General features: G+C 35.9%; 1 protein-coding gene across 2 annotated transcripts in view; it reads left to right on the forward strand.

Annotated features, from left to right (window-relative positions):
* The window catches only part of LOC116173989 (protein kinase C, brain isozyme), a 55,168-nt gene that overhangs the window by 13,365 nt on the left and 18,334 nt on the right, over positions 1-23,469 (forward strand). For both annotated transcript variants that reach the window (XM_031491754.1, XM_031491753.1), the window contains exon 2: positions 1,483-1,565. The gene's annotated coding sequence lies outside the window, so the exon portion shown is untranslated. The remainder of the gene's footprint in view (positions 1-1,482; positions 1,566-23,469) is intronic.

Consider the following 23,469-nt stretch of genomic DNA (forward strand, 5'->3'; position numbering starts at 1 on the left):
TTTGCGGTCACTGGTCCTCATTGGCATGAGGCCGGTCAATGTTTACAAACTTATTGAGGTAATTTCCTAGAGCATTTAAGGTTTCTGACATCCATTAAAGCCTAGCACAATAAATACTGACTATAAATGATAACACCCAATGCACACCTCGATACAGTACGTACACCCTAGTTCTACGAATTTTTCTTAAGTAATTCGAACAATTCCAACCTAAAAATGCAATTCCTTTTATGATTAAAGAGCCACGTTATCTCCCACCATTACCTTTATCTCTCACAAATAAAGGAAAAACTTAATAAATCAACTCGAAACTGTCACATTTGGAGTAATGAACAACTTAATAACAAATACAAATTTTATATACAACAATTACTTAATCTCAGTATTCCAAGAAATACCTTATCATTTGTACATAAAATAAACAAATAATGTAACCATGACTGCACGATCAATTTGGAAAATTGTTGTGTGTTAAGACGTAATCATATCCACGACATAAAATTTTGATGAACATTAATTAACAATTCGGCACACGAATCAATTTTAATGTATTAATTTCAAATACAATGTCATGATTGACATTGTTTATACATAAATATAAAGAAAATGACGTGAAATGGAACTCTACCATATTAAATCTCTGAAGGACAATTTTCATCCTCTCAATTTTCTATATTGAAAAAAGTGTAGTTATTTGAGACATAAGAAAGTATACTTTAACCAAGTCTCGTTAAAATGAAATCAATTTTTGGGGTATGAACAATAAACCTTTTCCGCAATTTTTTTATGAATTTGGGGTTATGTGAGAAAGTGACTGGAAAAAAAGTTTTTTCACACGTTTATCTCTCACCTGAACTTTTGCCAGACATTGCCGCAATACGATTTTCACTCGTCCCAAAAACTTAGTCCCATGCCCTTGCTCACGTATTTATTTTGTTTGTATTTAATTGTTATACCTCCATTCACAATTTTTTTTGCCTAAAAAATGGTTAATTCACCTGTACTGTAATTAAAAAAATTCCACGTTTCATGCAGAAGGGGTCGTTAACAAATAGTTCAGAATTTAAACTGGAATTCAGACCTCTGACTCTGTATTTGAACTTTAAAATCTTAATTTACTATTACTCCAAATTCAGATTTAGTCTGAAGCCTGAATTTAACCTTAAAGTCTGAACAGAAAGTAAAATAAACATGTGGTCCTTTAATGTGCCTTCATGCAACCTAAATAAAAAGCCAGTAGCGATTTTTTTACAAAGTAAAATCGGAAAATGAGATTACTGTATGAATTTTAATTAAAACATAGTACAGAGCATCTATTGTTGCACTACCGTTTTCAAACCCTTACAAAGGCTCGTAATCTATGGAAACAATTCAATTTCCCCAGCGCATTTTCCTTCAACATCTTCTGCGGTAGCTTTAATTGTGCTCCAATTTTAAATTGCAATTCCGCATACAAAATAACGTGATTTTTCTTTGTTGCAGTATGCAGTTTCGTTGTGCATAAAAGATGCCACGAGTATGTCACATTTAGCTGCCCAGGAGTGGACAAGGGAGCAGATTCGGACGTAAGTTTTTAATTTTTGAATAATATAATTTTCCGTATGTGAACAATGTAAATAATGGTCGTGCGAATTTCCATTACTCCCAAATAAGTTTCATTTTACCTAAATGTAAATTTGCGTATCAAACTCGAGATAAATTTAGTAGATAATACACAATTGCACTTTCGTGCTTCATGAAACGTCAATCTCCATCTGTTTTTCGTATTATAAATCCGAGCGTGACTTGAAGGCGTAATCAATAACTCGTAAGATGACACTTCGTTTTTTTTAACACAATTTTTTCGTGTGTGTATTTTATTGCGTTACGATCGGAAGGTCTTTGATTTAACCACACTACGGGAATTTTTGTTCGTAATTTAATTGTCAATGGTTTTACATCATTGTTCGTTTCCGCTTTCCCCCCCAACTGTTTTCGTACACCTACCCAACGGAAATTACGTGCGATTGTAACATGTGGTACCAATAGGCCTTCTTGTAAATTGGAAATGCCAGGCACAATTATCACCGCACAAAGACCAATTTGTATTGCGGGTTAAGGGAAAATTTGGGTCGTTTAATTTGTTCGTATGGGTTGAATTTCGTGTAGCTGTGCAATTACACGATACATGAAGTAAACACTGTAATTAAATAACGATGTTGTAACTTGCTATGAGATTTAAGGATTAATGTCAACCCCTAAAGCATTCAAAAGAAGGAAGAGCGCTTACTTATTGAATATAAAATTGCTTTCTCCAACGCGAAACAAGGATTTGTAATGGGCTTCGTGGAGTGAAATCAACCCCTGAAGCGTTTAAAAATTAATAGAAAAGGTCAATGTGGCGTTTCATCGACTTGAAATGGGGTTCAAAGGGAGAGATCGACGCCTTTTCCAAAAAAGAGCCAATTTTACACAATGTTTCGTCTGGAAAAAGTCCCAAATTTGGTTTCTCAGTAGTTACAAGGCGTTGCCTAGGTTTTTTTGGTATGTCCTTTCCGATGCAGACTTTAGGTATGAATTTTTAAACGGTTTAGCTTTAGGGGTTGATTTAAGCCTCTGAATCCCATTGCAAGTCCATGAAATCGTATTTGGTTATTTCGAGATGGAAATATGAATGTGCTCTTTCGATACCTATACATTTGTAATATTTTTCACCCGAAATACCTTTGACGTCGCTTTTAGCATTTTTAAGAAGTGGGTCATTCATTACTTTATATGGAAGAGAAGATTACCAGTAGTACGGTAATAAGAACGAGAAGAGGATCTCTTAATTTTTATTTGTGATCTAGAAAGCAACAAAAATTAATAATCAGCATAAAAGTAAATTTCAAGGAAGTTTAAAGGAAAATTATCATTTCTAAACATCACCGCTTGATGTAAGATACTTCTCCAACATTAAATCTATTCTTAGGGGAATTATGTAATGGCACTCGAGAACGAAAACACACACCGATGCCAAACCTGCGCCAATCGATTTCTACGAGTTGTAAAAACCAGGTCCAACCGAGAAGCGTCTGCGCAACTGAAACGGTATGAACGGTACTTACAAAAGGTAAAAAGATTGATTTACGGAAAAGATCAAAAATTACTGTACTCACGTATTAAAATTTTCTTAATTAATTAGGTGGCATGCGGACGTCCTAAAAATGTGTAATTGGTTCTAAAAGTCAAAAGTTAAAAGTCTCTTTTGAGACCACTCACGACTTAATCGGATGCTGTTTGCCGCAACTCATTGAATTATCTACTGGTAATTATACTTACTTAAATGTGCGAGATGAAATTCCTAAATTCATATTTCTAATTAACTCCCATTGTCTCTTTTATAATATTAATTTGCCTCGTGCTTTCAGATGCAACAAAGATAATTGGAATATCTTGACCGGAACGATTGCAAACGACACATTAATTACAGCTTTTGTTTTCGGTAATGACGGCTGAAACACAACCCTATAAATTAAATCAATTACTTTTACCTTCGATTTTGAATTCCTAGAAGCAACATAAATACTTCCGGCACGACCCTTTTCGTAACAAAATGCCTCCAGATACCGGGTGGTTATGAAAGTATGTAAACTTCAAGACAGAAAATAGGTGCTTCGTTATAATTTCATTTGAATGTTTCTAGTAATACTGTCAAGGGAGAGAGTCACTGTTCAAACAATGAAATGTAGTTTTATTTGTATATTTTCAAGCACAATTATTTTTCAGCACCTTTTAATGTAACACACTTCTCCAAACATGAAAATCATTTTAAAGGGAATTTTTTGAAAGACACCCTTTTATGTAATGATTTTGTCCGTCCGCCTGCCCATCGTCTAACTCGAGAACGAAAAAAGACAGCGATTCAAATCCAAATTTAATTAAAACGTTCAAACATTTAAAATTCGAAATGCTACGAAGGGTTTCCCTCTCATAATCACACAGGAGTAGCCTTGGGGATTTCATTGGTTAGAATGGAGGCAAAAGAGTTACTGAAAACCTTCCAGGAAATGTACTCGCAGGATTCTTATTTCTTTTCAAATTTGCATTTTACAATTTTACATATTGTGCCACTATTTTTCACGGAAATAAGTATATTTATTAACACTGTTATGTAAAGCAGCCCGACATTCACACCAGGGTTGCACAGGCGAATAAGGGACACAATATACATATAGGTAGAGCTCAGTCGCCTGCAGTTTGCCAGGTCATGGTCAGCCCTATTGTAATAAAATAATACACGGTTTTGTTGGTGTGATTTCAGGCGCCCGCCTTTGGATAGAGTATAACCTGCCTCATTACATAATACAGGGGTATAATATTTGCACACCAAGTTGGGTTTCGAGACCCATTACATAACAGTATTCAAACAACATCAAAAATTCACAGATCCGTCGGAGACACTGGAAATAAGAATTGAATAATATATGTAAAAAACAAATAACTCTTATTACCATCGAAAGGGTTCATTCTATGGACCTTAATTAAGACCATTTCAAGCTCTTTATCAGGCTCACTCGGCCAGCCAACATTTTTGAACTGAGGGGTAAGAAAAACCATTCGCATGGCTAGTCAGTTCTAAAATCGCTTGTGAGGCAACCATACCTAGGAGGCCTGACGTTGTATCCCTTTCATTTTGGCTCGAAAACCAATTATGCTAGTTTTAAACAAAGGGATCTTCATTTACTAATTAATAAAAGATTATGACAATACAAATTCAATAAATATTTTACGCCCCCACATGAAAGAGCCCGACTTATCGCACAAGTCTACAGCAAACATCGCAATTGAACATACACCTGTGGAAAATGCCACCCTATCTAACTACTCCTAAACGAATCTATGTAACTACGTACACAAAATCTGCAAGATACAATAAATTGTGTCAACACCCGGTATATTAGTCTTCAACCTCACGCTAATAAATCATAAAAATAACCATGGAGTGAAGCTAAACTAAAGGAAATTCCCCAAGATTGCAACTTAATTTGCAATTATTTATTAAATTTGTACGTACAGGATGTTTTATTAATAAAGGTCATAGGCCATATCTATGGATGCACATTTTGTGAACAAAAGCGGCCAAGAGAAATCGCTGGAAATTATTTTCAAGTTTCTAGGGTTGCCGCTAGAGGGCGTAAGATACACGGCTAAGCAGAAAAAAGGATTAATATAAATATTGCAATTTAAATTTGTGAAAGTTAAGAACACTTACGCAGTTTAGGTTTATGTCAAACTGCGCCCTCTACCACTCTTCGCATTTAGTAAAAAAGACTCTTTACATGTAAAATCTGGGTACACGAAGAGAGTTCCTTCCAATAAGAACAATTATGTTGAACATCGGTTAACCTAAACCAAAATTACATTGAACTCCTTAATGCGATATTCTCCTTTCCCCACCCCTCACATTTTATGAGCTAGTTTTGCTGCATCAAAATGATACAACATTTACATGTATTTTTTTATGCATGTTTGTTGGGTATATTTTAGGAAAAACAACATTTTTCTGCTTAACCATGTATCCTACGCCCTCTATCGGTAAACCTAGAAACTTGAAAATAATTTCCAGCGATTTGTCGGTAGCTTTTGTTAAAAAATCTTTTTCCCAGAGCCGTGCAATTAACGATTCCAAAGATATGGCCGGTTATCTTTGTTAATAGGACACCCTTTACATGAGAGAGCATTATGTATGTACTATCTATAACAATGATAATATATTAATTAGATTTACATTATAAATAAAATTGTTTAAAAACATAAAAAAGCTTTACCGTACACTTAAAATATAAAAAATTTTAACAAATAATGCTGTCTGTGGCGGTAGAGTACCTAACATACAAGCGGCATTTCCCTAACTAAATCTTTGTTTTAAAAATATTATATATAACAGCAAAACAAATCCGCCCTTAAAGTACCACCCCTGCCTAACTGCTATACCTTTTTGACAATTATTGCCTAATTTTAGACAAAGGCCCTTCCAATTGAAATTTATGATAACAGGCAGCTACATATTGAATTAACAACAAATAGACAGAAAATATTTATGAGCATTGTTGAATGGTGTTCGGGACATTCTTCTTATTTCGCAAATCGCATTCACACAAAAAAAGGGTTTGTAACTAAGAAAAGTGAACCAAATATTCAACAACTTCTAGCAGTGTGAAACTCAGAACCCAAAAAAACCGTAAAAATCGTACAAAGAAATATGCGATCCGGTTCTCTGTAATTCTTTTTAAGGCAAAGAATAACGGTTTTGGTTGTGATTTCGGTTCAGGAAAAAACAAATGGTTCTGGTACGGTTTTGATATTTTTTCGGTCCGGTCTAGATACTTTGTAATGTTATGATTGTTAAGGTAGAATAATAAATGTCAATTTGATTTAAATATTCTTATACAAAACAAGAATTATAATTTATTTGTAGTAGAAGCAGGTATGAAACGATGATACCAAATCAAAAAAAAGTCTACAAAAACCATATCATAAGATAAAATATTGTGCAAGAACCAAAATTTACATTTGAAGGTAACCGTTGTGTTTAACATTGCAGTATGTACTGTAGCTTTTCGTTCCGCGTCTAATTTTCATCCTTCCGGTAGAAAAACTGACACTGTGACCCTTAAATGGAAGACAAAACATGCTGGATTGGTCCATGGAGTACAAAAGTCTTTTTTTGTTACTATTGAGGGTAACACCTGATTGTGACTTACGCAAAGGATTTATAATGCTAAATCGTAGGTAATGTCCAAATATTGACGAATCATTTTTCATCAATCAATCGATTTATCAATTTCGTCATGGCAATGATCTCTAACTAATCATTGACGCGTGTAGCATTGTTTTTGAATTTGAGGGGTAATCTCGTCTGCTTCCTTTCACAATACGTACACCGCACATTTATTTGATAGTCACGCACTCTGCACACAATTTAATTAACCACATCACTTTGAATTATGATAAGATCTTTACTTATTACGATGCCAAATATGTCACGATTAAGTCAAGGGCTACTAAACAATTACCTACACCCTTCCTTCACCAACTTCACGCTATAACTTATAGCACGAATTTTTTACATTCCACGGTGACACTTGCTCCAAAAGGGTGTTACGTGGCTTCTACATCATTTCTGGACACTTTCCAATCTACCTTTTTCTATTTTCTTCTGTTGCACCCGTTTATTAATGGCCATTCATTTACAAATTATGGGATGTAATTTCATTTTTGATGCTCTTGTATTATTTACCTACTTTCTTAAAAATTAAAGGGTAAAACACGGAAATATTCAGGTCCCCACTCCAGTATCTAGTACTAGTCGGTCGTAAATATAATGTAATTACAGCACTGAACATGTACAATGCTCCTACATAACTTCGATCCAAATCACTTGCAGTTACAATTAATCGAAGTATGTAAGTTATCCGCTAGCACTTTTTACTCCTATGGCAATATTTTAATACTCATACCCTCCAGATTTCCCCTCTTTTATTAAATTTGTTACATAAGTAAAAAGGGGGTCGTCACATGTTACAGCTTTTCAAGTGTGGACGTATTTCATGGCACCATCTGCTCGTACAACGCCGGAGCTTTCGAAAGCTTTTCAATACTGAACCCAATCGCAAGCTCTTCTCAAAAATTTCTGATTGCCCAATTACGCTAATGTGGGGGGGGGAAATTATTCACGCGAGGCAAACGCGAGCGTGCGGAACGATTTTTGTTTTACACGAAGAATTGTGTCAAACGTTTAGACGTTTCGTCGAGAAAATCAATAATCAACCGAGGCATTATTTCATTTATGGAATTGTTTCTACTAATGACTAGAGCGGGAGTTATGGATTTTACCGCAGTCGTTTCGTAAAGTTTAAAAATTTACACAATAATCGATGGCTTTTCTCAAGCACGGCTTTCTAAAACGATTCCAATTATACGTTGTAATTGAGTATCATAAAATTCAATTATAATAATTGAATTTCGTCTTCGTACATCAACTTGAAAAGGTAATTTATGTACAAAGTACTTGCGCCTGCTTGGCGGGAGTGCTTTTTTTTTTATTTAAATTTCAAACGCCGTCCCTTATTTTGTGATTCAAATTTATTACAAAATTCTGCGTTGGTAATCTAATGTAGTTATTATTCAAAAAAGTTTGTAGGAAAATGTGAATATTGACTCACTGAGTGTATTGTGAGGCGCTGACGGAAATGTTAAGTAGGTATGCGAACAGGTCAAGGAACGAAGACCGAAATTTCTCTCAATTCGGAAATAAATATAGTGCTCAACGGATTATTGTTTGAAGTTGTAGGGTTGACCCTTAGGAATAACATACCAAAAGTCCCCAGTCGTGGGCCTTTTGCGTTAGTCTGGAGAGGAAGGCGGGGTAAAAAGAGCCGGTTTTAGGTTATTTAGGTCGTTATTATCTCTAATCCTCCTAGCGAATATGTCATTCTATTAGTTTTTTACATAAAAGTCGTTGGGAAAATAACACATTACTGGCGAGGAAATATTGAAGTACGAGGCACAGTCGAGACCGAGTACTTTAATTTCCGAGTCAAGTACCTACCTACTGTCATTTTAGTGACGACTTTTGTATGTTGTAAATGAAAAAGAAAAAAGTGAAAACAGCCGCTAGAATTATTTTGTAAGACGTAGAGGGTATGGTTTATAACAATACAACCTATCCAGCTACTGACAAATTTTGCAACGAACCTGAGAATTTGGTGCCTGAAATATTACGCTTGTTTATGGAAATCTTGTCAAAAAAAGGGCCAAAGGCAAAAAAGTTGACAGCCATTTCTCATTCACTTTTTTCTGCCAATCGTCCTCGCTCTTTTATGTGGCCCATTCTGACTAGCGTCGCCCTTTTCATTCACCGACGATTTCACACAATACGTTTATGTCATCGCTGACTTCAACATCTCGACTATTGATGGCACAGAATCGGAGGAATAAAATATATCACTCCTGCTTCAGCCATTCCACCATCGACGCCCATTGAAAAGTTAAAAAAACACCACGGCTACAAGGGGATTAACCCAGTTAGGGATCCTTGAACTACAGTTTTATGAGATTGCCGAAGATAGTGCCTTAGGACTCATTGTTATGGAGAATTTGAACGAGACCCACCCAACAACGTTACAATATGTACTCTGGATGAGTGGAAAATGGCTAGATTCCATCCAGCAAAGAAAATAGTGCCGAAGTCTGTTTCGTCACTTTCGACCAACCTTTGTACATAAAGGCCAGGGAAATTCAATCAAGAAATGTTGGTGTGGGACTGGGTGGTTTTCACACACTAATGTCGTACAGGGGCTGTATCGGGCAGACAATGGCTGAGTCTGGCCTTAAAGAAGCTCTGTCTGAAGTATACGCTCCCAATTCTGTGGATATATTACTGGCCACTCATACTCTAGAGCTGTTCGAGGAGATCTCTTGGTTCAAACAGTTCCAGCTCAAATAATTCTGGAAAGAACAATGGAAGAAAGGAAGTGAGCTTTTTGGAACAACTCCAAGTGACTCCCCAGAAGCTGAATAATGATCTTGCTGTGAAATCCGTTATGAATAAATTAAGCATGAACTGATTCAGTGGGTACAGGCAAAAATGGGTTTGAGCTGCACCTACAGCTGCGTCCATTTGCAGTTTATTTGAAGACTTTGCTGAAGTTAGTTTCAGTCGTCTCGGAGACGATTCACTTAGATTTCCGGGAGTGCGCAAAAACAAAAGAATGCGCAAAGAAAAAAGAGATTCCCTCATGTCCCTGGCCACTGGCGTAATAGGAAATGGTACAATCAATTGCCACCTAACGCTAGAAGTTGGTACCAATACCATGAAGGACTTTGTTGGATGTAAATTCAGTGACATCAAACAATCGAGGAAAAAGAGAGCATTAGCAAATCAATGACCATTGATCCTTGGATTATTTTTCACAGAACCTTAATATCAGAGAAAAATGACGAAGATAGTGCCGATCTGTTAAAATTTGAATTTTCTTGATAACTCCAAAGAGGGAAGAAGTTCCGGCTCGTGTAGCGCAGTTCAGTTGCAGGTGGGCTGTGGTGCTAAGGGACCCTGGTTCGAATCCGGGTTCGGGCATGAATATTTGTAAATGTTTAGGTGGTTGGGTTGGTAGAGCAGCCTTGGTTGAAACCCCGCCCACTCCACGTTTGTAAAATAGGCGACCTGTACGTGACATACCTACATATATCATCAACCACTATGGTGAATAGTTGCACTGTGGTATTTGATGGATACGGTGATCCCCACAGCACCCCCCCCCCTGCCATTTGCAAAGACCATTCTGTTACTCCATTCGTTCAGCGGTTGCGATAGGATCTCCGATATTTACAATAAAAGGAAGGGAAGTGTGGTGAAAGTATCTTTGAAGGCCGAGGAGTAGGTCACAGACATCTACAAAGTCTTCTGTGATCCCTCATCAGCACAGGACGTGGTAGAGTTGATCCATGAAAGAAACTTTTTTAGGCATTGTACCAGACTAAGGACCGGGTACGATACCCAGGCCTATATTAAAGATTCAGCAATGGCTAGATCAGCAGCAAGAGCCAAATGCTTGGGGATAGATGGGGCAGTTGTATCGTGGTAAAAAATGACCCCTCCCTTTTGTAACGGAAATGCGCGTTTTGAAGCACCAGCAATCCTAGTCAAACAAAATCTCGACAATGTCGATTGGTCTGTCTGTCTGTACTCTCATTTCCGGCTGAACCGATGGGAATCAAATTTGGTACACATATTTTTAGGCATAAAAGGGCAGAATTGCGCATGAGCAGGGAGGTCAAAATTTTTTTTATTTCTTAAGTTAAGTTTATGTTTGCATTACCTACATCCCATAATACAGTTGTTCATACTTACCACATTTTGCTCTTAGCGTAAAAATGAATACAACGTTTTTTGTAGACAATTTAATTTGCTTTTATTTTGTACAGGATGACATTTGCGCTAAGATTCTTAGTTTTCGAGATAATAACAAAAAAAACGACAAACCTACCCCTTCCATCCCTCCCATCCTGCCTAACGCAAAAGGTCCACGGCTGGGGACTTTTGGTATGTTATTCCTAAGGCCTAGCTTAACTTAAAGCCTAACTTAAAACAATAATCCGTTCAGCACTATTTATTTCGGAATTCATGTCTTCGTTTCCTGGCCTAAAAGTTTCTTAAGGGTGACGTTTCCATTTTAGATTATCGACGATAAAATATACTGAGTGGCCCCCTCAACCATTTAGATAAGGTTTCCTGTATAAATTTGTAGAACATCCGTGATAAATAGAGAAACTCTGAATCAAAATTAAAATATACCTTGGTGCAGTCTAATGTACCTACAAGGTTAGGCGAGTGTCAGAGAAAATAAGCTCCATTGCTTTTAGTTATTGATTTTACAAACTTCCCAATGACACTTACGAGGCCCCTGAAGTTTAGTTGATCAGTCACAACTTTAAATATCACAAGATCACCCATCAGAGTACCCAAACAAAACGAAAAATGGCGCGAGACTTTATTAACTCGCATAGTTTTATTTTGTCTATTTTTTTACAGCAAACGGCAACTTTAGAAAACTGTTGTATATAATTATAGTGGCTGCTTCAGTTCCTGGCAATGCTTTATTACCGCCAATGGGAAATTCGACATATTTGTCTGCGGCTTCTTTTATAGCTCTATATTAAAAAACTCGCTTTGTGACCAGAACTTTCCCACAACAAACTTTACGTTATCGATTTCTGTAGTATGTTCGCCCGCCCACACTTTCCATATTATACTCGTAGACGCAATTTTCAAACTTTTTAGTTTGTGAAGTTACACAGCAAGTTCTCATTTCCATTTACCAAATTTTCGATTGCCAACATTTCTAGATTTGACTTACATGTGTATGTTTAGTGTTACCACTTCGAGTAGTAATCAAACTTACCCCGAGAGAAATTGAGACAGAAACTTGCAATGCCTGTTGAGCAACTAAAAAATAACTTCGTGGTCGTCAACAATACCGTGAACGCAATACAATGAGAATTCAATTTGTTTAGTATACATCGAATCAATAACTAGAAAAAATAGACAAAGGGTAACACCCCGTAAGTAATTCAACAATGTTTGGTGTATAGTTTCATGCACAATGTATTGTCATCGACCTTTGCACATTCATTTTGTCTGTCATTCGGTTATCGATAATAAATAAATAAATAAAATAAATAAAAGATAGGTAGATTAAGGTTGTGGACACCCTGTGTAGAAATTTAAACATTAAGGGCCTCCGCTCGAAAGGATCCATGGACTTCCTGCCACCCTTCCTGACACCCTGAAATATTTCCGCCAACGGTGATACAATATGTGACGGAAGCGTCATAACACGTGCTTATCTTGAAACTAATTACCTCTTATTGCAAACGACCGGAGATACCTTTTACGATCACAATAAATTTTAACGCAAATGAAACTTTACAATAAAATAAACAAAGCGATTATTATTTAAACAAAATCGACTTCGAAATCAAATAATATGATCGACATTTCATTTTATCTCCAATGAACATCTGCATATTTAACTAATTGAAATGCACATACAGGGTGACCCATCATTACTCCAGGTGCCGAAGCCAAATAAAACGTCCACCTGATTTAGTTTACACAACAGTATCCGTCGAAAATTTACACGGACTTAATCGTTGTATCTGAAAGACTGCTCAATATTCATATAGAGTAAAGTAATTAGGTAAACCCTTTGTCAAAGATTACGAGATAACTTCAACCTGGTTTCTAAAGGTCCTTCAGAGGAGGAGACTACTCCGTCCGTAATAATTTAGGCTTCCTTCTCGTCAAAAAAACTGATCGTCCACTAATTTTAAAACAGTTTTTCACGTACAGTTTCATTTGCATATGTACGTGACACAAAAATTAAAATAAAAGTATTTAAACAATGGTATTGTCAAGGATGTAATTACATCTCACGTCTGTGGTATTATGAACCTGAAATGGATCGATTTGCTCCTATTGGAACCGTACTTTTTTGAAGATAAAAGTGCAGCAGCAAAATGCTCCAAGTCTGTCCAGGAGAGTCCTTGGAAAAGAAGTTTTCCGGTTACCATTAGTATGCTGCCAGTGCGTCACACTGACAGGTGCAGACGGCCTTGCCAATGCCAAATGCTTTTAAATCTTGTTCCTGAAACATCTGCTGTAAATGTTTAGGAAGTTACGGTATCTTTACACAGAAGTTTAAGAGCATTCTAAAAATAAGCATTACAAAAAAGCGGTTGCTCTAATTTTAAATCTTGCCACTTTACATATAAATTACATTACATAAACTGTTTTACTGCCAAATTGTGTTAAGTCGGTGATCCTTGTAATTGCAGGATTATCGAAATTTTACGTTTCATGTGTACAACTAGAATTTCCGGTTGCATCAGTGGTATTTATTGCGTGAAGTGTACGAAATTGTTTTGCTCAGTAATGATGGTCGACGCATGCATTAAAAGTCCATAAGCTACGTGCCACAAAATTGAATTTAATTGAATCGCAGACTAACTCTCAATCGCAATTTAAATTCTTTTTCCAGTGCCCAGTGCAAAAGAAATTTTCTGTCGTTTTGAAGCAACAGGTATTTATTTTAATCACTACGCCAATTAAATTTTAATTAGGGGAGAGTGCGAACTTGTTTTAACTTCATCGGCTAATTACAGGGAAAGTTTAATTTTTGACGTTTGGTTGGATAGCTATAATAGTCACTATGTAATGGCCTATTAAATATTAATATCGTAAGCAGGATGAGGAATTTATTGCTGAGAGAACCTGCAAACCAAACTATGTGCAAGATGCAGTAGGTATACAACAAATACATTAAAGTAATTGCTCTTAATTCCCCTAAAACATGGTAGTAAATTGTACTGTATGTTTCTATTAGAACTGTCAGGTACTGTTTTGATCCTCACTAAATTTAATTCGTAGGTGGGCTTTTCCAAATAACCGCTTAGATATTGATTTTGCATCATTTTCATCACTAGCCCAGTCTGAGTCACTATAAGCTCCATTTTTCTTACTTATTGTCCTATTCAAATACTTTAGACATTCTGAATCCCTCGCCAGGGATTGGCTCAATTTACATACAGCATTGGCAATGTCAGGTCGAGTATCAGGAGAGAGCCTATCGCCTTTTGGTACAACTCGCGGTCAAAATTTTCTCCTTCGCCTTTCGCTTCAAAATGCGCTCCTATTTAAAGAGGACAAGAAGTACCCTTAGGTTCTGACATATTGTAGGTACTTATTTATTTTATTGATTTATGGGTATAACATTCTTACTGGGTCGGTCAAACTATATCCCTAATTACCTATAATAATTTTACAAATAACTTTTTTTAAATTTAAAAGCTTCTTCAATTCCGGAGACCAATAAATCGTTAACACAAATGGTCACTATAGTGCCTAGACGCACTGTTGGCAGTTAAATCTCAAAAAAATTAACTGAGCCAAGGATCTGTCTTGGTTAGAACACTTTTTGCAGTTGGCATGAATGGGATTGGTAATGGGTTGACACCAGTACGTGATGATGTAGCAATTATCTCTGGATTAGCAGAAATAAAGCAACAAGATGCCGACGCGATTAGTAGATAGTAGTAGATTAATAGAACGCTGAATTTAAAGGATTAATTATCTCCTCTGAGAAAACTACTTCCGATTGCGAAAAGAACATCAATTACCTGAATACAATGGACGATATTAGAAGAAGGGATGCGGAAAGCATAAGAATAGTAACTTGTGCAACCCTCATGTCTGGAATAAGATAAATAATTTTCTTATCAAACGAAAGCTCATAAAGTTGTTTACAACTTTGTTTCCATAAATTTTGTCCAAAAAAACGCGTGGTTTTCCCGGTAGCCAGTTTTCCCGTTTTCTTTCAACAATCATTGACATTGTGTGGTGTTTATGCTTCGACAGTTCGACTTTGCCTGTCAAAAATTAAGTGAAATTTCGTGAGGTGTACGTACAATACCTGTCCATGAAGATTGTCTACGACCTCTTCATTTTCTGCTGGGCTTGGCGAAGAGTTAGAACTGACAATTGACACAGGCAAATGGTGCAAAATATGCCAGCCTCTTGCATCCACAGCTAGCCCGGCAGTTGGTAGCGATGTCGTTACTGAGTCTCAAGGTGTCCATCGTCACCTCGTTTCCGGCCCCATTGTTCTGGAGGGAATGATTTCCCCAGCCACTCTTGTATTTTACAAATCATTGTTCTACCACCAACCGCGGGGCTATAAGTGGAAGAAGTCACACTGCCTGTACCAACTGCCAGGGGAGCCGTTTTAACTTTCTACCAATCCTAGCAGATGAAGAGGACGTAGATGAAGGACGTAGGAGAAGAATTGTAGGTACATTTGGATTAGACATGATTTTCGCGCACGAAATTTCACTTCTTTAGGTAAAGGTAAAGTCGGAGCTGTCAAAGATAAACCCCATTTTTGAAGGAAATTTAATTCCCTACAACCATCCACTTGTATGTTAAAAGTGAACATGTAATGAGCTAGAAGTAGCAGGAAAACAATGTATATTTTTTTAAATGTATAGAATCAAAGTTGTAGAAAATTTTATTAGCTGAAGCAACGCAAGTAACTACCTGCTCAAGCATCTACAGAGAGCACAAAATAAAGCCATAAAGACTATTTTTCAATTGCCCTTCTTGATCACAAGTAAAGATATTTACAAAGACCTTTCCTAAAAGTGGAACAATTAAACAAAACTAGTTTATTGCATCAAATGTAATTTTAAGTAAAACCAAAAGACAGTGGTAGTTACAATGTATGAAAGAAAAAGTATCTAAGAACATCTTATGCAGAAACAAAAAAAGGGTCAGGATTCCCCTATTCACAGAAGTGCTCAATGCCATAGTTCCATTCCAGAAGCAGAATTGGAGGGTAGGCCCAGGTCGATGTACAGAAATCTGAAAAGCTATTTTATAAGTAAAATAGGACATAATGATAATCTTCTTTTACATAATTTTAGTTTCAAGGCTTCGGTACCAGTTTCTGTAACTGTTTAGAAGTCTGAAGCAAATTATTATTATTATATTATAAGAAATGATTTTCCTACGACCCACCATTTTCCAGATTTGTCCGAAAAATCGCAAAACTGTACCTTTAACCCCCTCCCCTCCCTACGGCGACTTTATTACACAATTATCAGGGGACATTCAACCACACATTCCAGAAAAAATTGGAACTACACGAATTATTTTTTCTATTTTCCGTTTTCTGGTATGATTCTGGGAACAACACTTACCGTATGCCCTAAAAAAATTGTTATCTATATTGTATTCATCCTCACAGGCAAGGCCTTACTTTTTTTTTAGACTTTTGAGTAGTGTAAATTGTAACCTAAAAAACTCAAAAAATTGACACCGGGTAAATTTGCTTGGCATTCAAATATTTGCACCCAAGAAAAATCAGCAGAAAAAGTAATGAATATAAAGAGGTTTAGGGGATTTGCTCCAAGAATTTCTGTCAATACAGATTACTTTCAGAATAATTTCAAAAAAGGTTTGTCTTAAAGGTCTCCAAAAAAACCATAGTGCTTTTTCATTAGGGAGATCTTCCTTAAGGGCGGATTTTCCCCAAGGATAAATATTCCGGGTAGATTTTCAAATTCGAAGTTACCGGCCAATATTGCTGTTGGTGTCGAAGATTTTGCAAAGTATAAGCCTCTCTCACTGCACGTTTGTAATAATAAGGAATTATGTGAGTAGCTACAAAAGAAAACTGGAACACATTCAAAATTTAACGTTTCGTTCATCTTCAAAGTGACTACCAATTTAGTTTCAAAGCTGAAAGCATGACAAACCATTGAATATTTTATCAAAGGTGTCATGCTACTTACTAATAAATAGCTTATAAGCGACTTTCAGTTTCAAAGGCTCGTGAGTTTAAGAGTCGCCTTTTCTTATTAAAACCTCTTTTTAAAATTTTCACCGACACCTCCTTGCTCCAATCCAACTTGGGAGGGAAACAGGCCTTAGACAATAAAGCAGATCGAGTCGTTAAATTTATACGAAAATATCTAAATTGAGCGTGAGTGTGTTCGTATAAAGCGCATATTTCAGATGCCTCGCCAATTTGATTTATCGCTAAAGTTAGTGGAACATGAATTAATGGTTACTAAATGTGTATGTCAGGAAACTGAATCCTGACGTACGTGGGGAGAGTTTTTAATATGCAAATGGCAATAAATTTCTCAGCACCCCTCTCACGGCAGATTTCACGTAAATACGTTACGTTAATTAATGATTCCGTCTACATTTGTGGATTATGTGTAACGGAAAATTTTGAATTTTAACGCGAATTGTGTCAAAATCGAATCAAGGAAAATTTAGGCACACGTTAACATTGTGAAAGCTACAAAAACTGATCAAAAACACTCAAAAACTTTGCAAAACCAAAAATGATTCCTTCGAAAAAATTGGCACCTTTATAAAAAGAACACTTGTGGAGTAATTGCCAAAATTGAAACATTCAGTCGAGCTCGAAAGTGTATAAAAGACCGAATAACTTAAATATTTTAAATTAACGTTAGATATCGAAGTTTGTGCCCTTTAAACCACTTAAATCGGTGAGAAGTCGATAGATCTCTTAAAATAAAGCGGAAACCTTCAAAGCAGGAATGATAATTAGAAATTAGCTTCAGCTAAATTACAGGTTTACGGCATCCCTTTTCGTCCTTAGAGTAGGAGTTAAAAGCTTAATGACGCCCTACAAGGAGTATCAAATATTACACATTACAAGCAATTTGCACAATCTGATAACGTTGTAAACGAGTAAAGCGGTCTTGTTCCCTTCGTTATCAGATGAGGAACGACAAACTTTCACTTTGACGCTGATATTTTTAGCTTTAATAACTTCAATTCAATAAAAACTTGAATTTTTACGTGGATTTTCTTTTAATTTGTCTCGCTCGACTTTCCCTATGAAAGTAATGAAATTGAGAATAAATGAAAGAACTTTATTAGCGTTTTTTAAGATGTGATACGTTTCAATATGAATTCGTACCCTAACGTCCCTAAAGCGGTCTCTCTCTACCTCACTACGATCCCTAAGAGAAGCTCGAAAACTATTTTTTAACATTGAGAATAAATGAAAGAACTTTAGTAGCGGTTTTAATAATAATAATAAATCCAAAAGTATCCCTAAAACGGTTTTGCTCAATTACATTTCGCTCCCTAAGAAAGGAGACCAACATTATTTTGAATAAAATGGAGCATAACTGAAACAACTTTAGCATTCAAAAATTAAGGAAACAATAAGCATTTACATAAAATCAGAAAATAGAACTAAAGTCATTAGAACGTGGAATGATTCCAAATATCGCACTCGCATTACCCGTTGAACTTCAATAAAAAGACGTTGCTACAGAAATTCAGTGGCTGGTTTTCTTGAAAAAACTTCAATGAACCAAGCAGCGAAGGATTGAGCTTCTCCTCTTCTGATACAACTTTAACAGAGAACTATGGCTTCAGACCAAGGCAGTTGATGAATGTGTTACAGCAAGGTAAAGCAAAGTCAATTTCTTCCAAAATCGCATGGAATAGTTGCTTGATTATATGTTGAATCTTCTTCTTGGAGTCCACAATCCTAGGATTGGTTGGACGCAGTCCTCCACCCTTTCCTGTCCTGCGATAATCTTTTCACTTCTACATAACTACCCTTGCCTACGTTCGTAACTATTTGGTCTATGTATCTAAGCCTCTGTCGTCCTACTCCTCTCTTGCCCTTTGCCCTACCTTCTATAGATAGCTGTAAAATCCTGCTTTACTTTATTTATGGCTTCCTCTATGTAAAGGTTAAATATTGCCGGCGACAAAGTGCAGCCCGCCTCCTCACCGTCTACGTTAATCACCGCTCTCTGTTCCTTGTAGAGGCTGTAAATTACCCTCCCATCTTTATATGTCATCCCTACCTGCTTCATTATTCTAAATAAAATGTTCAAATTGACCCAGCGAATGCTTTTTCTAAATCTACGAAAGCCATGTAAGTTGTTTTTCCCTCTCCTCCAAGATTGTCCTAAGCGTTAATATAGCTTCGCGCGTGCCACTATTTTTCTAAACCCGAACTAGTCATCTGCCAGTCTCCATTCGATCTTCTCCTCTATTTAGTCTATGGGCCAACTGGCTAAACTTAAGGAAATGGTATAATTTGGGGGTACCAATTTTCCTTTTTACCACGGTTAGACACATACATTAGGATGTAAAAAAACGATAATTTCCATCTCAAAGTGGTAGCTAATAGAAATGGCGGCCAATCCAAGATGGCGGATGTTGAGTTTTATAAAATGAACTATACCTATCTTTCGAACTATTGGTCCGACTTCATCATTTTCTTAAATGAAAGCTTTTGTGTGTGCTACAATATTGTCATAACTACATTTCCGATAAAATCAACAATTAGTAACTAATGCATGAAGTAAACGAACGGAATTTTTTTTAACTCTTAACATTTAATGAAAACTAAATTAACCCCATCGTTACTTTCAAAAGTTTCATATACACTAAAATCTGCTCCTTCTTCCTTTCTTCAGTGACGTATCTACAAGTTGGCAGTTTGCATGCGCTTGTACACTTTAAGTTATTAGCATTACTTAATGGTAGTTGTCAAGAGCCAGCTTGGTAATTCTACGTGAGGTGATATGGAAGCCAAACTTAGGGTTATCTTTCATCTTTTTGCTGCTTCCGGAATAGCATCTCTTTGATTTTGACGCACAATTTTCCAATGTATTTTTTGTTTTATATAATCTACTTATGTCAAATTATTGGCACAGTATATACCTTTCCATCAATATTAACAAACTCTTTGCTGATGTTATGGCTAAAAGCCGTATTTGATCGTATTTTTTGCAAGACAGTCAGTCTTGTCAGTTGTAAAGTTCTTGTTTACCGTTAAGCGGAAACGTGTGTCACGTTTTACGAGGAAGTTAGTGGAAGTGCTGTGTTTATCGAACAGGCGTCGCTTATCTGAAGCCTTTCTTTAAGGTTTTCCCAGTAAAGGAAGTTTTTCACCATTAAAGAGCCAATTTTACATCTGTAATTACAACTATAGACGTAACTACAATGATTTTTGTATTTAGTAATTATTTTAATTTTAATTCAATTGTTTGATCAGCTAAAGCTGTGAATAATCGTTTACTTTTGGTTGTCTTATGAGATTTTGTGTATCTTCGGTTTGCAATATTTATTAAACCGAATTTATTTTTGCGTATCTTGCATATTTTGATATCCTTTGTATTTACATGATACAATTGCATATTTTAAGATGTATTTAAATTTTTGTTAGATTTAATCGATTTTAATTTCAATTTTTAATACATTTTTTCGGTTTTTTATAACGGACGCGATAATGAAACATACTGCAAAAGCCGAAAGGAAGATTTATTGGTTTAATTGATGTTTAATTTCATCATTTCCAAACTATTTTATCTTTCTCTTTCTCTACGGTGATGATGGGTGATATTGTGGAAGGTTTGGAAATTGCTCCAAATAGTTTGTCCTTTTCTAATGCACCTATTACTTTAGTTGATGTAGAGTATAGTTTCTCTGCTTAGTGCTTATAAATTACAGGAGACAATCATTTCGTGCAGAAAACTTAGAGAAACATCTTATTGCTAGTGTTTATCGTAATTCCTTTTTTATTAGAAATTATGCAACATATATAATTTTGTATACGTGTGCATATATATCAAAACTGTTTGCATATTTTTCACTAATATTCTGCATAATATGCGCATAATTTTACCATTCATTGTGTATTAATACAGGCAGTAAAGAACATTCGGGAAACAATTAAAAAAATCATTTTTTTAAATTACTTATTAACAGTTGATATTATCGAAAAAGTACTAATAACAATATTTATAGCACATATAAAGAGCTTTCATTAAAAAAAAGATTAATGAAATTGGATCAATAATTCCAGAGATATAGTTTACTTTATAAAACTCTACATCCGCCATCTTTGATTGGCCGCCATTTCTATTAGCTACCGCTTTGAGATGGCAATCATGATTTTTTGGCATCCTAATAAACCTGTATAACCACTGTAAAAAGGAAAATTGGTACCCCCAAATTATACCGTCATGTCGACTGGCCCATGGACTATATCGTGCTATATATTATTTTAGCGCAAGTAAGCTAATTAGTCCTGAAATGTTCGCATTTTTCTGCGCCTGCTTTCTTCGGGATTATAGCAGTAAATCAGCCTTTTTTTAAGTCACCCGGCATCTGCCCTGTGTCGTATATCCTATTTGTTAGTTTAAAGAGTCTATCCTGCACCTTTGTCCCTGAGTATTTTATTAATTCTGCCGCAACTGCATTATCTCCTCCTGTTGCTTTCCCTACTTTAAGGTCCTTTATAGCTTTGTCGAACTCTGCCCTAAGTATGCTAAATTCTAGTTCTTCCTATGTGATGTTTGGTTGCTCTAATTCTGCTAACGGTTCGCCGGCCCAATATAATTGTTCCAAGTACCCTTTCCATCTCTCTGCCTAGGTTCTATGAGTTCTTCTTCATCTGCAGCTTGCAGAACGTTAGACTTTGGCCTTGCCTTACATCCTACGTCTCTACTACCTGTATTGAACTCCGCCTCTATTGCTTCGCATTTCCCCTCGAGCCACTGTCCCTACCCCCTTTAATTTTTTATATTTATCCCTACCATGCTGACTTGATGCGTTTTTATATTTTTTCCTTTCGTCCATTAGTTCTAAAATTTCCTCTGTGACCCATTCTTTTCTGGCTGTCCATGTTTCTACTCCTAACACATCTCCAGCTACCTGCCTCAGTCCTGATATAATCTCTGACGATACTTCCTCTACATGGTTCGTTTCTCTACTATCTTGTCGCTTTCGACCTTAAACCTACCTAGGAATTGTGGCACCTTTACCATTTCTAAATCTACCTTGCTTAGGTTTGGCCAACTTTTTAAACTCAAGTCTGCTATGTATCACGACTAAATTGTGGTCACTAGCTATGTCGGCACCAGGGTAGCTTTTGCTGTTAATTGCCTGGTTTCTAAATCTCTCTTTCACTAAGATGTAGTCTATTTGATATATACCTATATCTCTATGGCGGATTAACTTCAAATGTTTAAATTTTCTATTTGTTAGTGTTTTTTGTACTACCAATCCCGAACGTCTTTAAGGTTGTTAAACGTTTCAAAAAATTACGCGGTCAACATTTTCTACGTTAGCCTTTACCTCATGATAAGCTAAGAACTCAGAGCAGGGCAGAATATTTTCAAAAAGTATTTAAAAACTAAATAGTAAATACTTTACACAAATCAAACGTATTTGAATATTAAATACTTTTACGTCCAGCACAAGCGAATACTAGATACAGATACATTGAAAAGTATTCAAATACATTAGAATGTATTGGAATACTTTCAAAAGTATTCAAATACTTGTCACTCAAAGACATTAAAAATTTAAAATACTATACTAGGTAAAAGTCTTAATACTTAAAAAATCAAGTTACACTTTGTATGGGGTTAGCTTTTTTTATATTTCTATTGTTATATACAAATTTAAGGGGAGTAAAAGCGTAATATTATTATTATTTATTATATTATTATATAGGAGGTACCTACTAGGATCTTTCTTATACCAGTTATATCCTAAAGAATACGTGTACCAGTTTTCAAAGCGTCGTGCACATGATACGTACGCCTTTCTGAAATTAATCCTAGCGATTTTGGAACATTTTTGACCATCCGTTTGTCCGTGTGCATGATAGTTTGTTTAGAAACGTGCGATCGCTTTGAAAATTGGTACACATGGTCTTAAGGATATAAGAAAGGTCCCTATTGTTTTTAAGTTACGTAGACTATCGAGTCAAAAAGTTTCACTCAGGATCGTTCGGTATTCAGATGTATCGGATTTTTATATTTGATTTTGTGACAATGGAAACTTTCCCTAAACATTTCTAAATTGTTCTCAAATATTTGAATAACTTAAAAGTACTGCCTTTTTTTGAGGCCGGAAAAAAAATTGTCTGAGATCGACCGGGAAAAAACATTTTCTTATAGAATGTGGCCTGTAGAATCCATAATTTCAAACAGTTCCAAGATTGGGCTACTAGTTCAAAAGTTACAGCCCTTTGAATTTTCTTTCGAAAATGGTTTCTAGTCTATAAATTTTGATTGAGAAGTCTGATCGAAAAAGTACGAATTGTTTTGGATTCTACGCACCAAAGTTAATAAGAAAAAGTGTTTTCCCGAGAAATTTTGGTGTAGTCGATTTTTGGTAAAAAAAGGAAGGTTATACACTGCTTTTTTTGAGGCCCGAAAAAAAATTTGTTTCAGATCGACCCGGAAAAAATTTCTTATAGAATGTGGCCGGTAGAATCCATAATTTCAATCAGTTTGAAGATTGGGCTACTAGATCAAAAGTTACAGCCCTTTGAATTTTTTTTCGAAATTGGTTTTTTGTCCATA

Source organism: Photinus pyralis, unplaced genomic scaffold (genome assembly GCF_008802855.1).
Source record: "Photinus pyralis isolate 1611_PpyrPB1 unplaced genomic scaffold, Ppyr1.3 Ppyr1.4_LG6, whole genome shotgun sequence".
Classification (NCBI taxonomy): domain Eukaryota; kingdom Metazoa; phylum Arthropoda; class Insecta; order Coleoptera; family Lampyridae; genus Photinus; species Photinus pyralis.